This window comes from Drosophila serrata, unplaced genomic scaffold (genome assembly GCF_035046125.1).
Source record: "Drosophila serrata isolate PLE 108 unplaced genomic scaffold, ASM3504612v1 contig_276, whole genome shotgun sequence".
In the NCBI taxonomy this organism is placed as follows: domain Eukaryota; kingdom Metazoa; phylum Arthropoda; class Insecta; order Diptera; family Drosophilidae; genus Drosophila; species Drosophila serrata.
The window spans coordinates 9,738,319-9,756,589 of NW_028257174.1; the positions used below are offsets into that span (position 1 = coordinate 9,738,319).

At 33.4% G+C, this 18,271-nt stretch overlaps 1 protein-coding gene and 1 pseudogene across 1 annotated transcript in view; one reads left to right on the forward strand and one right to left on the reverse strand.

Moving 5' to 3' along the window:
- LOC110181672 (uncharacterized) overlaps positions 1-9,184 on the reverse strand; it is a 45,121-nt gene extending 35,937 nt beyond the window's left edge. Inside the window, exon 1 of the mRNA XM_086836368.1 lies at positions 8,795-9,184. The gene's annotated coding sequence lies outside the window, so the exon portion shown is untranslated. The remainder of the gene's footprint in view (positions 1-8,794) is intronic.
- LOC110182019 (CAAX prenyl protease 2 pseudogene) lies at positions 5,687-6,037 on the forward strand (annotated as a pseudogene).
- Positions 9,185-18,271: the final 9,087 nt, after the last annotated feature.

Consider the following 18,271-nt stretch of genomic DNA (forward strand, 5'->3'; position numbering starts at 1 on the left):
AGACAGATCTAGAATGTTTTGGAATATATAAACAAAATATGTTGACTTGAAATTAATTTCAAGATAGCCTGGAGTTAGTCCAGTAAAATCGTTATATGTACATCTAATTATACCCTTACAGGCTACTATAATTTCAGTCAGAAGCTTCTATCGCCGCGAAGGAGTCATTTCCGACCCTATAAATCATATATATTCTTGTTCAGCATCAAAAACCGAATCGATATAGCCATGTTTGGAAGGAAAATATATGTGATCAATTTTTTCAACACTTTTTAAGGGGTTTTATCGTTAAAATTGTCAAAAAATTTTGGCAAATTTTAAAATTTTTTTAAATATTAAATTGAGTGCCCAGATTTATTAACCTAATAAATACAAACATAGGACAGCTTCCCGAATTGAAATTAATGAATTTTTGGCATAGTTATGACTTTTTAAAAATTTGATTTGTCGATTAAATTATCATATATAGAAATCTTGGTTAAGTTGGAATTGCCACAAAATTAGCAAAAATATATACAGGCAGACAGATCTAGAATGCTTTAAAATTTATAAACAAAATATGTTGACTTTAAATTGTTCTCTGTCGTTTTTAAATCAATTTCAAGAAAGTCTGGAGTTAGTCCAGTAAAATCATTACATGTACATCTTATTATACCCTTACAGGGCACTATAATTTCAGTCAGAAGCTTCTATCGCCGTGAAGGAGTCATTTCCGACCCTATAAATCATATATATTCTTGATCAGCATCGAAAGCCGAGTCGATCTAGACATCTCCGGCAGGAAAAAAATTTGTTTGAATTTTTTTCAAAATTTTATAAGGGGTTACATCATTAAAATTCTTGAAAATCAATAAGAAAAATTATTTATTTTTACATTTTAAATTAAGTATGCAGATTTATTAACCTATTAAAAACTAGCATAAAACTGGTTTCCGATTAAAAATTAATGCATTTTTGGCTTAGTTATGGTTGATTTTCGAAATCATTATTGTCTAATTATAACCTAGGTTTCCTTTTAAATTAAAACAAAATCACTAAAGTTGATGTAACTTGTAATTTTTTTTGCTTTAAATGCTATGAAAAGTTTGCATATTAAAAGCTCCGCTCCTTTTCCGTTTACTTAAACAATAAACAAGTTGCGTCGTGATTACAATCAGTGCAGTTAAAGTGGAGTACCAGAAATCGAAAAACACCACCAAATGGGCGACCTTTTGCGGATGCAAAACTGCAAGTCCCCTCCATTTTGGCTGGACTTTCATTTGGCTTCGCATTTGGCGATCTCATTTGGTTAGTTTGTTTTTCTATTTCTTATTTTTATTTTCAGTTTTATTTACAACGTCTGACTATTTGTAAGCAAATTGATTTGGCCAGCACATGCGACGACGACGAGGTTCGTTAGTCCACAAGCTCCGTGTCCGTCCGTCTATCTGTTTGTCCACTTTTTATTGCTAAGCATAAAGTTGGTAGAAAATCAAAAGGAAGCGATCCGCGGTAGATACAAATTAAGCAAAAAGTCGTTGGACGATTACGTGGCTCTGGAAAAACAATCGGAGGGGGGGTGAGGAGAGAAGACAGGTTGCATCACCGTCATTATAATCGAAGACCCACAAAAGACAATGGGTCTCGACACCTTTATTTTTTTTGCTGCTGCCTCCGTTTTATATGTATATATCTATATATACATTTTTTCTTTGGCATTTCTGCCACTGCCACCACTGAGGGTTGCACGCCCAAATGGGAAACGCCTGAATGGAGCCATGCGATAGCCATGAGCTTGCTTGGAACCCGAACCCGGCAAGTCGATTGACTGACTGACTGACTGAGTGGATCCATGGACTCAAAGACTCAGCGACTCAGAGACTCGGCGACTCGAGTGTGTAGTCAAGTGATGACTGGGGACCTGGGATCGGTTCGGTTTGGATTTGCTTGACTTGCCTGACTTCGCCGCGGCTGCCTACTCCGATTGTTGGGATTGCAATTAAGGTTTTGCCGCCGCGCTCCGTTGCATATCATATCATATCATACGCCAATGTAGCTATGCACTTTATGAAGACGAAAAAATTATGGCAAAAATGCGAGACTACTGCAAGTCGACGATAAGTATACTCTCTTTTAATTAATATTTATATAATTATAATTAACTATGATCAATGACCATTTAATAACTATGATCAGTAAGTATCACTAAACACTGAGTTACTCGGAACAGTAACTATCTATGACCAGTAAGTATCTATGACCAGTAGGTAGCAGAAGGTAGTAACTGAACCTTTTATCACTAATAAACAATGACTTGCAACTTTTGTAACACAACACATTTCGGAGACGTGGCCGGCAGCAGTCACTTCGTTCCGGGGATGTTAGAACACGTTGGGAATCATAAGTACAGATGTGCGAGATTTGTTTTGGAACAAATTTAAGAGCAAGCTACTTTAATGAAACTATGGAGTTGTTCGTCTATATAATTTTACTAGTACATAAGTCGGAGCATGGTGGATCGGTGGACTATATATACATATATATAGCTGACATAGAAACAATCGGACGATTTATAGAACTATGATCAGTAATTAACTCTGACCAGTAATTAGCTATGACCAGTAACTAACTATGATCAGTAAGTTTTTAGGAGCAGTATGACAAGTAAATATCTATGACAAGTAAATATCTATGACAAGTAACTATGATCAGTAAGTATCTATAACAAGTAAGTATGTATGATCAGGTACTACCTTTTATCACTAATAAACAATGACTTGCAACTTTTGTAACACAACACATTTAGGAGACTTGGCCGGCAGCAGTCACTTCGTTCCGGGGATGTTAGAACACGCTGGGAATCATAAGTACAGATGTGCGAGATTTGTTTTGGAACAAATTTAATGAATTTGAATAAAACTATGGAGGTATTCTTCTATATATATTTACTATTATATAAGTCGGAGCATGGCGAATCGGAGGACTATATATATACATATATATTGCTGCCATAGGAACGATCGGAAAATTTTTATAAAAAATAAGAATAACTTTTCCAGCTTTCAACAGATTTTCATCAAATTTAAGATATATTTATTTTATATTATTATAGAATTTTGATAAAAATTTTATAAAAAATGGACTACTATATCATTTAGCTGTCATACAAACGATCGTTAAAAATAGAGGAAAATGCAAAACGTTGAATGCTAAACTACAATAAATTGATCTTCAGGCCAATATTATTATCAATATATCATACGAGACTTTAAATTTTAATAAAGTCAAGCAAGAAATATTTTTAGTACTTGTATTTATTTATCCATATATAAAATCGTACTTTTTCTTTCGATATACATATATAATGTCAATAGAAACCCATGTTTCTTGACAAACTGGCAAATGTTGGCAAACACTTTTTGGTGATTTTCCAAACTCCTGACTTGATATGCAAATAAAAAAGGAAACACGTCAGCTCAGGGACAGGTTGGCAAACATTTTTATGGTTCCCAGAAATGCTTCCTTATTTCGATCAGCGAAACAACCTCTGGAAGGGCAGTAAAAAAACAACAAAAAAAGGGGGAAGTGCTGGTAATCGATAGCCGAGTGGCAGGTATCCATGTCCAACAGATACCCTCTCCCACCGCCGTGTGTAATGCCATAATTGTCTGGCATTAGTCGCTGCATTCAACCGCAGACACATTTGCTTCGATTGCCGCCTTGGAGTTTTCCCCCCAGTGCGTGTCCGATCAACGCTTTGACTATTATTATGTCACACTTTTGCTTTTCGCTTCCTGATAATACACGATGATCCGTGATTATCAGCCCACAAAACCCATCAGCAGCAGCAGCATTTTGATTCGTGTGGTCAATAATTGAGAAATAATCGGCACCCTAAAATCAGGTATTTTTCCTATTCACTCACGAAAATTTCCAATTAATTTTAGGGGGTCTATTGAATCTCCCAATAAATCTCATGGGAAAGTGAAATTCTTAATGACCAGCATTCCATTAAATTGAAAATAATTATAACAAATTTAAGAGGAAGCTTTGCTCTCTCTCTCGATACTCTTTAAATAAAAGATGTAACTTTAATGAAATACAAATAAGCTGCCCACTTATATGCTTAATTATTTGTAGTTTTAACCTTTGCCATCTTTAATCATATTTCACTTTTGCAACAACTGGTTAAAATGCAATTTTGAAAGTAAATAAATAAAAACAGCAAAGTCTTGGGGGATTTGGCAATATTTCTCATTACTTCAAGATAAATCCTCTTGCTGAAATGCTTAATTGCCTGGTGCGTTGGGTAATTTGTCAAGAGCTGATGTGGGAAAAGGCATCTTTCATGTATATAAATACAAGAAAATACATAAAGTGATCAGTGATTATCCGTTGTAATGTCTAGACATTTGTACCTGTCATCGCATTTTGGAGAGGCTTCACTGTCTAGGGTCTTTCGTATTTCGCCACTTATTCCACTTATTTATCGAGCTTGTTTCCATTTGTCTTTTTCTTTTTAACATTACATTTTCGTAGATCTGCCTTTCCTTCAGAGATGATTGTACTTAAATCTCAACGAGTTCGACCTTCGTGACAAAAAGAAACATAAACAAAAACAAGACAAAAATAATAATAATAATAATAATAATATTCGACGGTGTTCGACTGTGCACCCTTCGGAAGGCATTGAAAGGTTTCGCCTTGAAAATGCATTCGAGATGGGAAATGATTTTAATGTTTTCAAGTTTATTTTGTCGTTATCCAAAAACGTATTATGTTTAATTTTTTTCTGATGTTTTTCTGGGAATTTTTGCAGGGCTAAGGCAATGTGTAAATGCAAGAAAATCTATCAACCCCTTAAAAAAATTTATAAACTTAAGAACTTCTTTCCTTCATTAAAGATTTCTATGATTAATTTAAATTTTAAATATATTTAAATTACATAAGAATATATATATATATTATTAACCAACTTATTTCCATTAATTTATAACAAAATAAATACCGGAAAAAATGCACAAAAAATTGCTCAATAAACTGAAGTTACTTTTTGTTTGCTTTCGATATCAATTTCCTATTTGTTGTGTGCCTTGTGTCTATTTGTTAGCCACTCACAATTAGTCGGCACTTGTTATGAAAAATACATAATGAACAACAAAAAAATATACAAATAAAAAAAGAAAAACACAGAAATACACTAATCACGTTTATTAAATATCTCAACTACATGAATCATAACGCTCTTGGCTTTTATATATTTGCTTTTAGATTTTTATTTTGAACAAATTTTCCATAGATTCCGAATGGCGGAAGTAGGAAATTGTGGCATGGAAAACGCTGCCAAAAAATGCGAAAAAAAACATGACAATTATTAATGGCTTTGAGGTGGCTTTTATATGGAGCATGCCGAATGCAAAATCAAGTTTTAAAACCCAAGGAAAAAATAAAATAATACAAAACAAAACCAATTCCGTCAGTGGGTCATTGATAAACCATTCGAATGGCAAAGAGCAGGCCATTGACAATATGTCAAAATTAAATTTTGTGTTCAGGCCAGGCCAGAATAATTGTAGTAGTAGTTGTAGTACAAATCGATCGAGCCAAGCGTTAGTTTTGAATAGAATAATTTTGAATAGAGTAAATTGATTTATTGATTTTTGGTAAATTAAAAAAACATAACAAAAAACGCGTAAAGCTGAGCAAAATGGAGACCTATATCCAGGAGATGGCTAATGAGAATGTCCTACCGGAAATACCCCTATTCACCTCGCTGAGCTGCTGCTTCATGCTCCTGCTCCTCGTCGTGGGCGGCCTCTTTGTCTATATCACCGAACACAATTGGGATGATAATACGACGATCCAGCGGAGATATATCAGCGTTTGCATGGTGATGCTGCTGTCCGCCTTCCTGATATACTCATCACCGTACATACCAAAATATTTGGGAAATGGCTTGAGGGGATTATGGGAAGTGGTGCCATTATCCTATGCCTCCACCTCGATTATACTTCTGGGCCCAATTCTGGTTAATCTACAAAATGTCTTGCATATCTGAGTCATACTCTGCAAACAGATGGTATTTTTCCATATATTTTAAATTAACTGTATCTATGGAAAATTGTCATAGTCGCACATCAGTTATTAAATGTGGAATAATATCTGTAATTAGTACTAATTCTTCTCTACAAATTAATGGTATACACTGATACAAGGTCGTTGTCGGGTTTTCTTTTTCATTTCTTTTTTTGTTGAATTAATGATACTTCTGACTGATGGAGCTTGCACTACTTACAGAATGGCCACCACCCCAGTTGCATTTGGATTGTGGGATTTATTCTGGCATCTGGAAGTGGAGCAAGCTTAGTCGGTAAACTATTGTGGGAAAATTATGATTGTTTGGCTGCAAATAACCATATATGTATGCATGTGCATGGAGAAACTGAGATATGACCGAAAGTAATGCCTTCAGTGAGGGAAAGGCAGTGGAAAATTATACAAAGTAAAGTGTGTCTTTGGGGTAAGGAAAAGAAAAGAATGCAGTTAAAGTTTAAAGGAGACTATGTTAATAACGAGATTCATCTATTTATAACTGTTTCAAAACCCTATAATAAGTATTGAAAAAAATCTGTTGGGACACATACAACTTCTTAAGGAAGTATATTAGATTATATTCAAAAAAAAAAAATATATATTTATATAAAAATTATTGCGGGCTAAATTCGAATGGAATATATATTAAAGAAATATAAAGAAATTTCCAAATAAGTTTTTGAAATTAAATGAAATCAAATGTAATTCAATCAAGTATGTTAGCTTTAATTCAAATTAAAATACATTCAAGAACAAATTCAGTTTAAATGCAAATGAAAACATCGCTGATCAGCGTGGGCCCAAACCTTTCCGTTTCTCGTATATTCGTGCTACACTTAATGTCCACTTCAGTGTTTGTTCAAAATCTTCAAAATAAAACACTGGCAAGTCCAGTTAATGCTGTGAACCTTGTGCCTTAATTAAGCTTTAATGCCGGCCACTTTCAGTTTCAGTTTCTCAGTCCCAAAAAAAATAATAATAATAACAAAAACCTAACGAAGGCGTCAGTGTCTGTCTTTCTTTTATTTTTATTTACGTTTTCGGTGTGCCTTTTTTTTGGGTGTGTTTCACTTTTGTTTTCATTAAATAGCTGAGATTTCAATGTTGTTGTTGGCGACAATTGAAAGTGTTGTCAATTTTTGCGATTCGCCGGCGACAACAACGACTTTTCACTTTCCCGAAAAATAAACAAAAAGCGCCCCGTCGGCGTCCAGTTTTGGGTTCAGATTTCCGTCATGATTGTCATGCGACATTAATCTCTGTCTCGTTACTGGACTTGTATCGTTATTACAATTATTATTTCGCATTGTCTTTTTTTTCTGTACTTTTTTTTATGATATAGTACCCAGTTTGGCGGTCAGTCGCTCGGCAGCTAGGGCGAACCAGTTGACCCCCGACGAACAGGACAGGACGGTCTGTCTTATGATGGGATTTTCGCAGAGTTTCGTTTTCATTTTCATTTTGCCAAGCGAAACGAGTTTGAAACTTCGAAAATTAACAGAAAAACGTGTACCTTTTGGATCGTTTAATGCCACCAAAAATAAGCTCGAGGGGTGATCGAAATAAATGGCTAAAAATCGGTTACGATATGGGTGGGCTGCAGTTGGATTACGGAATTTTAACAAAACTACAAACTAAAATATAAAATATTTTATAAAATAATATAATGGCTGTGCCAAATAAGAGCTTAAGTTTCAGCTTTTAATAATAATAATAAATATAAACAAGAATAGAAAAAAAATCAAATAATTCAATATATTTATACATAATTTTTTATGTATGTATGACAATTTTTCGATAAATCAAAAATTAAAAAACTCATAAATAGCCCATAGCATAAAGCTGATCTGTGTTAGTTTTTATACGGTTAATTAATCTGCATACTCAAATAAATATCTATAAAAATTAAAATTTCTATGATTATTCTTCTTCCATTTTTAATAATAAAATTTTGAAAAAAAAATTTGAAAAAAATTATCTGCTGGAGATGGCTAGATCGACTCGTCTTTTGATGCTGATCAAGAATATATATGATTTGTGGGGTCGGAAATGACTCCTTCACAGCATTACATGCCTCTGACTAAACTGATAATACCCTGCAAGGGTATAATTAAATTTAAAATATGAATAAATTCCAATTATAAGAGCAACACTCATTCACTCCCATATCTCCATATAAAATCTTCTCGTTATCTTGCTCTCCATCTCCTCTACATTTTCCTTTTATATAAACCGATTGCATAAATAAAAAAAAAAAACAAAAAAAAAAACCAAAACCAAACGAGTTCAATGTTCAATCCGTATCCCCAACCTTATCCCCTCTTTATCACTTTCATTTCCCCTTTCGAGGCAATGTTTTTCCTTTAAAACTTATAAAAAATCATTTATTTTAATATGGCACATAAATATATATAATTAATTGCACAATTGCTCATAATATTCAATTTCTGAATTTCAAATTGGCAAATAAATTAAACAGGCTTATGACAGGACGCATTTGTTGTGCGGTTTATTTTTTTATATTTGTTGTTATTGTTGTTGTTCATGTTACTTGTTTTTTGGAAGACGCCGTTGGCACCGAAAACCAAAAATTATTGCAAATGAAAAACAGATTTTTGTGGCCTGCCCATATATTATATTTTTTTCGGGATTTTTTGCCCCCTCTTTTTGCTGTTTTTCTTATTGGTTTTGAGCGTTCATCATTAGAAAGTGAATTACTCACGTGTGTGTGTGTTTAGTTGTTGGTGTTGATCTGCTGGAGTTGGTGCTGGTACAGTTGGTGCGGTAGTGTTGCACTTGTTGTTGTTGCTCAGTCTGTCCGATCAGCATCGCCTTTCTCTTAACGAGAGAGCAAGACACCGACCCAACTAGCCAGAAATGTTGAAAAAAATCGCAGCTCAAATCGATTTGGTGCGGCTTAAAGCAACGCCAACGACTTTGCAAACACTGAACGAAATCCATGATCGCTAAATTCTATAAAAACACATATTTCACTTGAGAACAGATTCTTAAATCACATGTGCAAATTTCTACTTTTAAATCGGTGTGACCGTAATTGCATTGCTAATTAATACCACACAGAGCAATCAAGCTTGCATTCTTTCTGGAATATAAAAAAAGCTCTAGCTAATGTCCATTTTATATTTTCCAAAGCTCAAGTTCGGAAATACTGTTTTTGCAGTGCAGAAAGAGAAGAAAATAGGACTTAAAGCACACTGCGAGAAAACAGGCGGAGGACAGAAAGAGTGAGAGAGAGTCGGTGGCGGCGAGACACTGGCTTGGCCAGCGGCAACGGTAGCAATGGACAATTTATGAGAGGCACCTGAGCACGTTACCTGTCCTCCTGCCTGCGAGCATTTTTATGGCCAATACCTTTTGGTTTTTGCTCCTTCCCGGGGCCTCCAAAATAAATTAAATGCAAATTAACAATCGATTGTCGGTGCGAAACATAAATAAAAGTGAAAAGGGGCCGACTGGTTGCTGTTGTTGTTAGTGGCAAGGAGTTCAACGCCATGGGTGGCGACTTTTTGGATAAAATTATCAAAACACATATACAATTTACAAAAGAAAATGAAATAACTTTGTATAATTACTTTAGTACTGATATAATATTAAAGCTTTTTAACTGTACATTAACATTGTAAATAAAATATGTGTAGAGCCTCGAAATAACAACTGAATGCAATGTTTTCGTTAGATGTTTGTTGTAATGCAACTATGGTCACACTGTAATGCATTAGTTGTCTCGCTCGCACTTGGGTAAAATCCTATGGTTGCTATGTTTTCCAGTAAATAAAGTTTTTAATGCGTATTAATGCGACGTTCTTATAAAAATATTTGCAATAAAGATTATATTCATGTAATATTTCATGTCTTTTTCTGGGAGCTGTTTATGTTAACAAATCATATATGTATATATACGCATATTCCTAGCAGACTTCCCACCAAATCGGGCCATCTTCCCGTGTCTTGTTTTGGTTAAAAGCTGTCAATGCCTCCTCTGCCTGTACAGGCGGCGATCACCCCACAAGACTGGTTGGGGGGTTTTCTTTTTCGTTATCATTTGGATGAGTTATAGGTGAAAATTGTCGCGAAAGTCGTGAGTTATGAATTGGCTGCCGTTGCCACTGTCACTGCGACTGCTATGTGTAATGTTCGAGGGAAGGGGGGCAAGTTTTGGCGAAGAAACTCGCGCCGTGAAGGTCAAGAAACTTGAAATCGCGGCGACTCACGCTCAATGCTGTTCGGCATTTAATTAATTAAAGTAAATCACATTTTGGCCTGCACAGCGCCGCGGCGGCGCACTGGCAGACATAATTAATCATTGAGAAATTAGCGCACATTTCCGTTCACCTTCAATAAATTAGATTCGTTATGAAAGCAAACAGAAACAGAAACTTAAACTGAAACTGAAACTGAAACAGACACGGAAAGCCCTTAAAACCCCCAAGCAAAAAAATGTATTCAAAAGTCTAATTATGGCGGGGTAGGGGGTCAAGCTCCAAGGGTTTTTCCAAATGAAGAAAATTTAAATGAAGGAAGTTTATATTTATACGGGAATACCATGAGCTTGTTCTAGTCTTTAAATAAAAAAAAACATATTTAATAAAATTAATAATTATAAAACTTATAACAAGGAATACTAGATGAAAGACAAAAAAGATAATAACTATTTGCAAACCCCTTTAAGTGATATATTAAGTGGGGGTAGCCCTAGAAGCAGAGTCCTAGTGAGTCCTAGGACACATCATAAAGCATGGTGTAAAATATTAGCAAAAGAAATAAAAATAAAAAGTAGATAATATAATTATAATACAATATGATGTCATGGATCAGTAATAAATTCCTATTAGGACTTTTTTTAAATATAAATTGTTCCTATCTGAAGTTTTAAATAGAATTAAGGATTTAAAATAGTCACATATATGTATATATTATTAAAAAAAATACATTACGTTTATTTACTAAATTGTTTCTGTTATTTTGTATCTTTTTTCTTTACATAACTCCACTTGGCTACTCCTCCATGTTTGAATAGTTGCAGAAAAAAAACCGTGATTTGTGTCTGATAATGTTGTACACCTGTTGAACAAAACAGGTGCTGATCGTTTATGTGATGAATTTGCATATGTTGTCAGCTGCAGGCAGCTTAATGTGCAACATGGGGTATTATTTTGCAAAAGGCAACAACATACGAAAATGCTAAACATATTTTCATCGATTAAGGGAAGGGGAGTGAGGTGAATTTAGCCAATCTAATCGCAAGTGATTTGCTTAAATTATAAATAATTGTAATACATCATTGTATTTATAACTAAACGTATTTTGTGTAGTGATTACTCTAAAAAATAAGGTCATCCTAAAAAGTTGCCGGAATATCGAATCAAGGTAAGGGATTCGATTAACGTCACTAGGAACGATACGAAAATTTTCACTTGTGCTTTCATTCTGTGGCTCTTCGTTTCAGTGTTTTTTTTTGCTGATTAATTGTGTACAAGAATTTTCAACTTATTTCTGCTAAAAACATTAATCGGAGATCGCTAAGCTAAAGATCGAATCCTCATCATCGTCCACGACAAGCGTTGAACGTTTATCTACGCCTGCGTCACCTGAATATCAAGAATTTTCATCCTCCCTTGATATTCGAGGATTTTCATCCGCGCCCGCTGCTTCCTCGTATATAAAGACTGCGTCTAGTGAAATTCCCGTGAGTTGTTTTCGCTTTTAATTACAATTGTATTGCAAGGATATACTTTTGGTTAATTGGTAAATTTGTATTTGTAAAAAAATGCATTGACATTATTGCACAACGAAAATTGACTCATCAGCTTGTGTGCGAGCGAGAGGAGTTTTGCCCTATAAGAGTGAGTGAAACAACATATGTACTTGAAATTTTCGGAATCGTACGATTTGAAAATCCAGTGGTACCTTCACATTTACAGCAACGAGTGGAAGTGAGACGAAACAATAGCTTTTTATAAAAAACAAAAGTGAAACTTCTTCTTCTTGTAATTTAATTTAAAAAATGAAAATAAGGCATTGTTGTTGTTCTCGAATTCTATTTTTTGTTACGGTTATTAATCAAATCCAACCTTAATGTATAATTAATTTACATGCAACCATATTTTTGAGAGCTTGTTATACCCTTGCAGGGTATTATAATTTCAGTCAGAAGTTTGCAACGCAGTGAAGGAGGCACCTCCGACTATATAAAGTATATATATTCTTGATCAGGATCAACAGCCGAGTCGATCTAGCCATGTCCGTCTGTCCGTCTGTCCGTCTGTCCGTCTGTCCGTTTCTACGCAAACTAGTCTCTCAGTTTTGAAGCTATCTGAATGAAACTTTGCAGTTAGTCTTCTATATACTCTTACTCGTATATATGTCGGAACGGGCCGGATCGGACGACTATATCATATAGCTGTCATAGGAATGATCGGAAAAGTTTTACAAAAAAAATTATAAAATTTTTAGTTTTCAACAGAATTTGATCAAATTTGAGATATAGCCATTTCATATTATTCTACAATTTTGTGTAAAATTTTATGAAAATCGGACGACTATATCATATAGCTCCCATAGGAACGATCGAGAAATTAATTCAATTAATAAGTATAACATTTTCAGTTTTCAACAGATTTTCATCAAATTTGAGATATCGCCGTTTCATATAATTCTACAATTTTGTGTAAAATTTTATGAAAATCGGACTAATATATCATATAGCTCCCATAGGAACGATCGAGAAATTTGAGAGGAATGAGAATGGCGGTGTCTGTTGTCGGAAGACTGACAATCGCGGTGGCGATAACATTTTTAGTTTTCAACAGAATTTAATCAAATTTGAAATATAGCCATTTCATATTATTCTAAAATTTTGTGCAAAATTTTATGAAAATCGGACTACTATATCATATAGCTCCCATAGGAACGATCGAGAAATTAATACAATTAAATTTATAACTTTTTTAGTTTTCAGCTGATTTTCATCAAATTTGAGGTATAGCCATTTTATATAAGTCTTAAATTTTGTGGCAAATTCCGTAAAAATCGGACGACTATATCATATAGGTGCCATACAAACGATCGTTTGATGTAGAGGAAAAATGAAAATCTGTGAATGTAAAACTGCAAATATAATATGTATAGGTGAATGAAATGAAAGCAGGTATTACTTCATTGTTTTTTAACACAAATATATATAATTTATATTGTATGGATTCCTATTCATAGAAGTTCTATCTGCAAGGGTATATAAACTTCGGCGTGTCGAAGTTAGCTTCCTTTCTTGTTTGCATTTGCTTTTGGTTCCCCATATCTCTCTCTCTCTCTAGCTATATATATATGTTTTTAGAAGCTTTCTGAGGACTCCCACATCTAGTTTTAAATTATTTTATATGCATAAACAGTTTACTACTTAAGAAAACAAAAATTAGAAATTATAAAAGATTTAGGGAAGCACCGAATGAAGTAAATAATAAGTTAAAAGGAATATATTCCGATTCACCATTAAAAAATCTTAATTAATTATTAATAAAATATTGAGAAATGCATTTTTTTTAAGTTTAACCCAAGGTCGAACCATCAGCACCTCTCGATATGGATCGTCGTCTCAAGAAGTCTGAATCGGCACCATTAACGCCCACTAGAAAGTCAGCTCGCGTTGCTAATGCACTTGCTGCACGTGCTGCACTGGCTGCTGTTGCAAGTGCTCCTGTTGTAAAGGTTGAAACTCGGGCAGATGCTCAAGGTCCTACATCCTCCAAGAGTGTAGGCAAAACCAAGGTGAGTTGACATTTTAATTACAATTACATCGAAAGTGTTATTTTAGTTAAGCGATTTATTATTATAAAAGTTTCCCATGAATTTTAGTTTTCTTCATTTTTCCCAATACCTTTTTTTTTAAATTCAAAATAGGTACCAATTGTGAAGACCGAAGCTTCGTCCCTACCATTGCGACGTTTATCTCCTGCTACTGTCCGTGCTCAATTTAAGCGATCTTCACTGTCTGCTGCTACGGTCAAAAGAAGCGCAATAAGTGGACAGGTAAGATAAAGTTTTTCTCAGAATTTCAGTTTAAAAATGGAAATGAGGTGTTGTTTTTGTTATAGTTCTTTAGAAATTAATTTGTCAAAAAAAAGACTATATAAAATTATCAATTTAAAGTCCCCTATATGAATATCTTGAAGGATTTCTTATTAATCCAAAAGCAATTGAATTCCACAAGTGATATATGTACATATGGGCAATTCTCTGGTGTCGAATGCGACATTCGTACACATTCAAACTAAAAAAACACATGTGCCAAGACTTTATTTTAATTTTATAAAAATTGAAACGTATAGCTCTTGGTTAGCACTATAATTGGTGCAAAGGTCGATTTTGAACCCTTGTTTGTTTTCAAGATATTCACTAAAATGTACTGCGTTCGCACGCGACAAAAATAGAAGTTACATTTGAAAAAAACCAGTATATGTATATTTCGATTTTTTTTAAATTAAACTAAACAAGAAAGGAAGCTAACTTCGGCACGCCGAAGTTTATATACCCTTGCAGATAGAACTTCTATAAATAGGAATCCATACAATATAAATTATATATATTTGTGTTAAAAAACAATGAAGTAATACCTGCTTTCATTTCATTCACCTATACATATTATATTTGCAGTTTTACATTCACAGATTTGCATTTTTCCTCTACATCAAACGATCGTTTGTATGGAACCTATATGATATAGTCGTCCGATTTTTATGAAATTTGCCACAAAATTTAAGACTTATATAAAATGGCTATACCTCAAATTTGATGAAAATCAGCTGAAAACTAAAAAAGTTATAAATTTAATTGTTTTAATTTCTCGATCGTTCCTATGGGAGCTATATGATATAGTCGTCCAATTTTCATAAAATTTTACACAAAATTTTAGAATAATATGAAATGGCTATATCTCAAATTTGATTAAATTCTGTTGAAAACTAAAAATGTTATCGCCACCGCGATTGTCAGTCTTCCGACAACAGCCACCGCCATTCTCATTCCTCTCAAATTTCTCGATCGTTCCTATGGTAGCTATATGATATATTAGTCCGATTTTCATAAAATTTTACACAAAATTGTAGAATAATATGAAACGGCTATATCTCAAATTTGATGAAAATCTGTTGAAAACTGAAAATGTTATACTTTTTAATTGAATTAATTTCTCGATCGTTCCTATGGGAGCTATATGATATATTAGTCCGATTTTCATAAAATTTTACACAAAATTGTAGAATAATATGAAATGGCTATATCTCAAATTTGATCAAATTCTGTTGAAAACTAAAAATTTTATAATTTTTTTTGTAAAACTTTTCCGATCATTCCTATGACAGCTATATGATATAGTCGTCCGATCCGGCCCGTTCCGACATATATACAAGTGAGAGTATATAGATAGCTTCAAAACTGAGAGACTAGTTTGCGTAGAAACGGACAGACGGACAGACGGACATGGTTAGATCGACTCGGCTGTTGATCCTGATCAAGAATATATATACTTTATATAGTCGGAGGTGCCTCCTTCACTGCGTTGCAAACTTCTGACTGAAATTATAATACCCTGCAAGGGTATAAAAATATTGGGGAAATACATTCTTTTTTTAATTTTCAAGACAATTTCTTGAAGTTTTTAAATAATTTAATTGAAAATTGAAACTTAACAGAAGAGCTTTTTTAATTGAAAAAAATGCCTTTTAGGCTAATTTATAACCAATTTCCTTAACCTACCTTTCCTTACCAAAGTTAATGCCTTTTTATTGGTTTCTGTCGATTTTAAATATCTTTTCATTTTCTCCCAATATATATTTGCATTTGAAATGCAAATATATACATTCATGTATATTTTTCAATGTATCCATATAAAAACAAAAAACCTATAAAGCCCCATTCCCGCTGTTTATCTCGTTTCCATTCACTCACTGCCTTGGCCCTACGCTTTTAATCCGTCCATCAAAATTAAAAGAAAAAAAACTAAAAACAAAAAACCCAACAACAATAATAACAACAACAAAAAGAAGATAAAATACAATCATTTAATTATCTAAACAACAAGAAGAAACAAGCTGAAATTGAGGCCGCCAAAAAAAAAAACTTCCGCACGCTATAAAAAATAATTTCACAAATTAGTTGTCGCCCCGACAGAATATATGTATATATCTTCCACTATCTGGGTGTAAACTTTCTAAGCTCTCAAGATTTTGATTTTAATTTCTATCATATTTAAAGAGGCAAAAAGAAATTGTTCCAAGTGTGTGCACACAAAGTAGATTTCCATATAGAAAGTAAATGGAATTTTTGCAGTACTTGCTAATCATTTGTATGCCAAAAGATATATATATATATATATTTGGATTCGAGATATATGTATCTATATGTGTGTGTGTAGAGAGTATCTGTTGAGATATATGCTCACATTCAGGTGTATACAGCGACCTACACCTTGCCATCAGCATTGTCAACGGGCAATCAGTGAAAGTTAAATCGAACAATGCATTTGCCTCTGTCGGATCCACACCTTTCCACCTTTCCACCTTTCCACCTCCCCCTCTACATCTACATGTACACCTGTACCAGCTTCAGCTTCAGCTTCTTTTGCTCCATGGGAGCTGTCACTCACACCTGTGTGTTACCTGTGTGCTGCAGGTGGTGCCATTGTTGTAACTTCACACTCTCGAAGGGGAAAAAGTGAAAAGAATCTCGCCAAAGACAAGACAAGACAGCCATCGAAAAAAATAACTTTAAAACCTACGCTCACGCACAACAGAGTCCGGAAGAAAAATTATGTTAAAACAAAAAAAAAAAAACAGAAGAAAATAAAATAATAAATAACAGGTGATTTAATAAAGGCGCGTATGAAATCAGCAAAATCAGCTCAAAGGCAAATAATGGCTAAGAGCAGTGGGGCTTAGAAATAGTATTTATTAATAAAAAATATATAAATATAATTATACAGTATTCATATTTATGACAAATTATATTTAAATATTTTTTTTAATATATTTCAATATGCATAATAATTTAGTGTCTCATATAACTCATTCGCTAATAATATTATAACATAATATTAAAAACGATCTTTTCGGATTTTCAACTTATAATATTTAAAATTATGCAAGATCTTTATTATGACATAAATAATATTTCTGTGGAATTTGTTATCCCAAATATGAGTTTTATTTTAAGCCTTGAAATGTATTTAATTTTTAATTCAAATTTAATTTAGTTAAAGCTTTGTATATTTATTAAAACTATTATAAGCTATAGTGAGCAATGTGGGCAAGGCTAATTTTTAAATAACAATAATTCAAACCTAAAAATGAAAACAAACTAAAGAAAAGATAAATAAATAACAATGAACCTGGTTGACAGAAAAAAAACGATGTTTAAAGATATACCAGAAAATATAGTAATAAAGCCATTCCATTGAATTTTTGTTGATCATATTTCAATGTTAAAGCTGATAAATAACTATGTAAATGCCTAAGAAAAACAATGGATTTTAGGAACAAGTTATAGACAAAGAAAACCCATAGGTAAATAAAACCAAGGAGTTTTATTCATATTTATAGAAAAACTAGTTAAACTATTAAGTTATCATTTATTACTATTCGTGAATTGTTGTGAATTATGAATTGTTGCACAAACCTAAATATTTATTTAAAAATCTTTACAAAATAGACGAAATTCCAGACAATATTCATGGTTAAATGATCACCGTTTTCCAAAGGTTCAAATAATTGTATAATTGCATTAAGTGGAAGAGCTAAAGCTGCCTGAGGAGGCAATTCAGGTCATAAATCTGCCCTTTTGAAAGTCAAGTCAATCGTTTATCAAAGTCTCATGAGTGCTGTTGAGTGGATAATTCGATTTGAATTTGAATTTAACTTTGAATTTGACTTTGAGTTTTCCCTCTAACTCAGCTAGAGAGCAGTTTTCCAGTAATTTTGCATTTGCATCTGCACGACTTAAGAGATCGGAGACCAGAGTCAGTTGGCCGAATGATTTACCTGACATCCTCTCCACCTATGAAAAATGTCATAATAATAATAATGGAAATGCATATGCAGGGGGGGGGGGGAAACACTGCCACAAAAATCGCTACCATATACATGTTATATTTATATATATGTATATACACTGCAATTTGCAGCGAAGC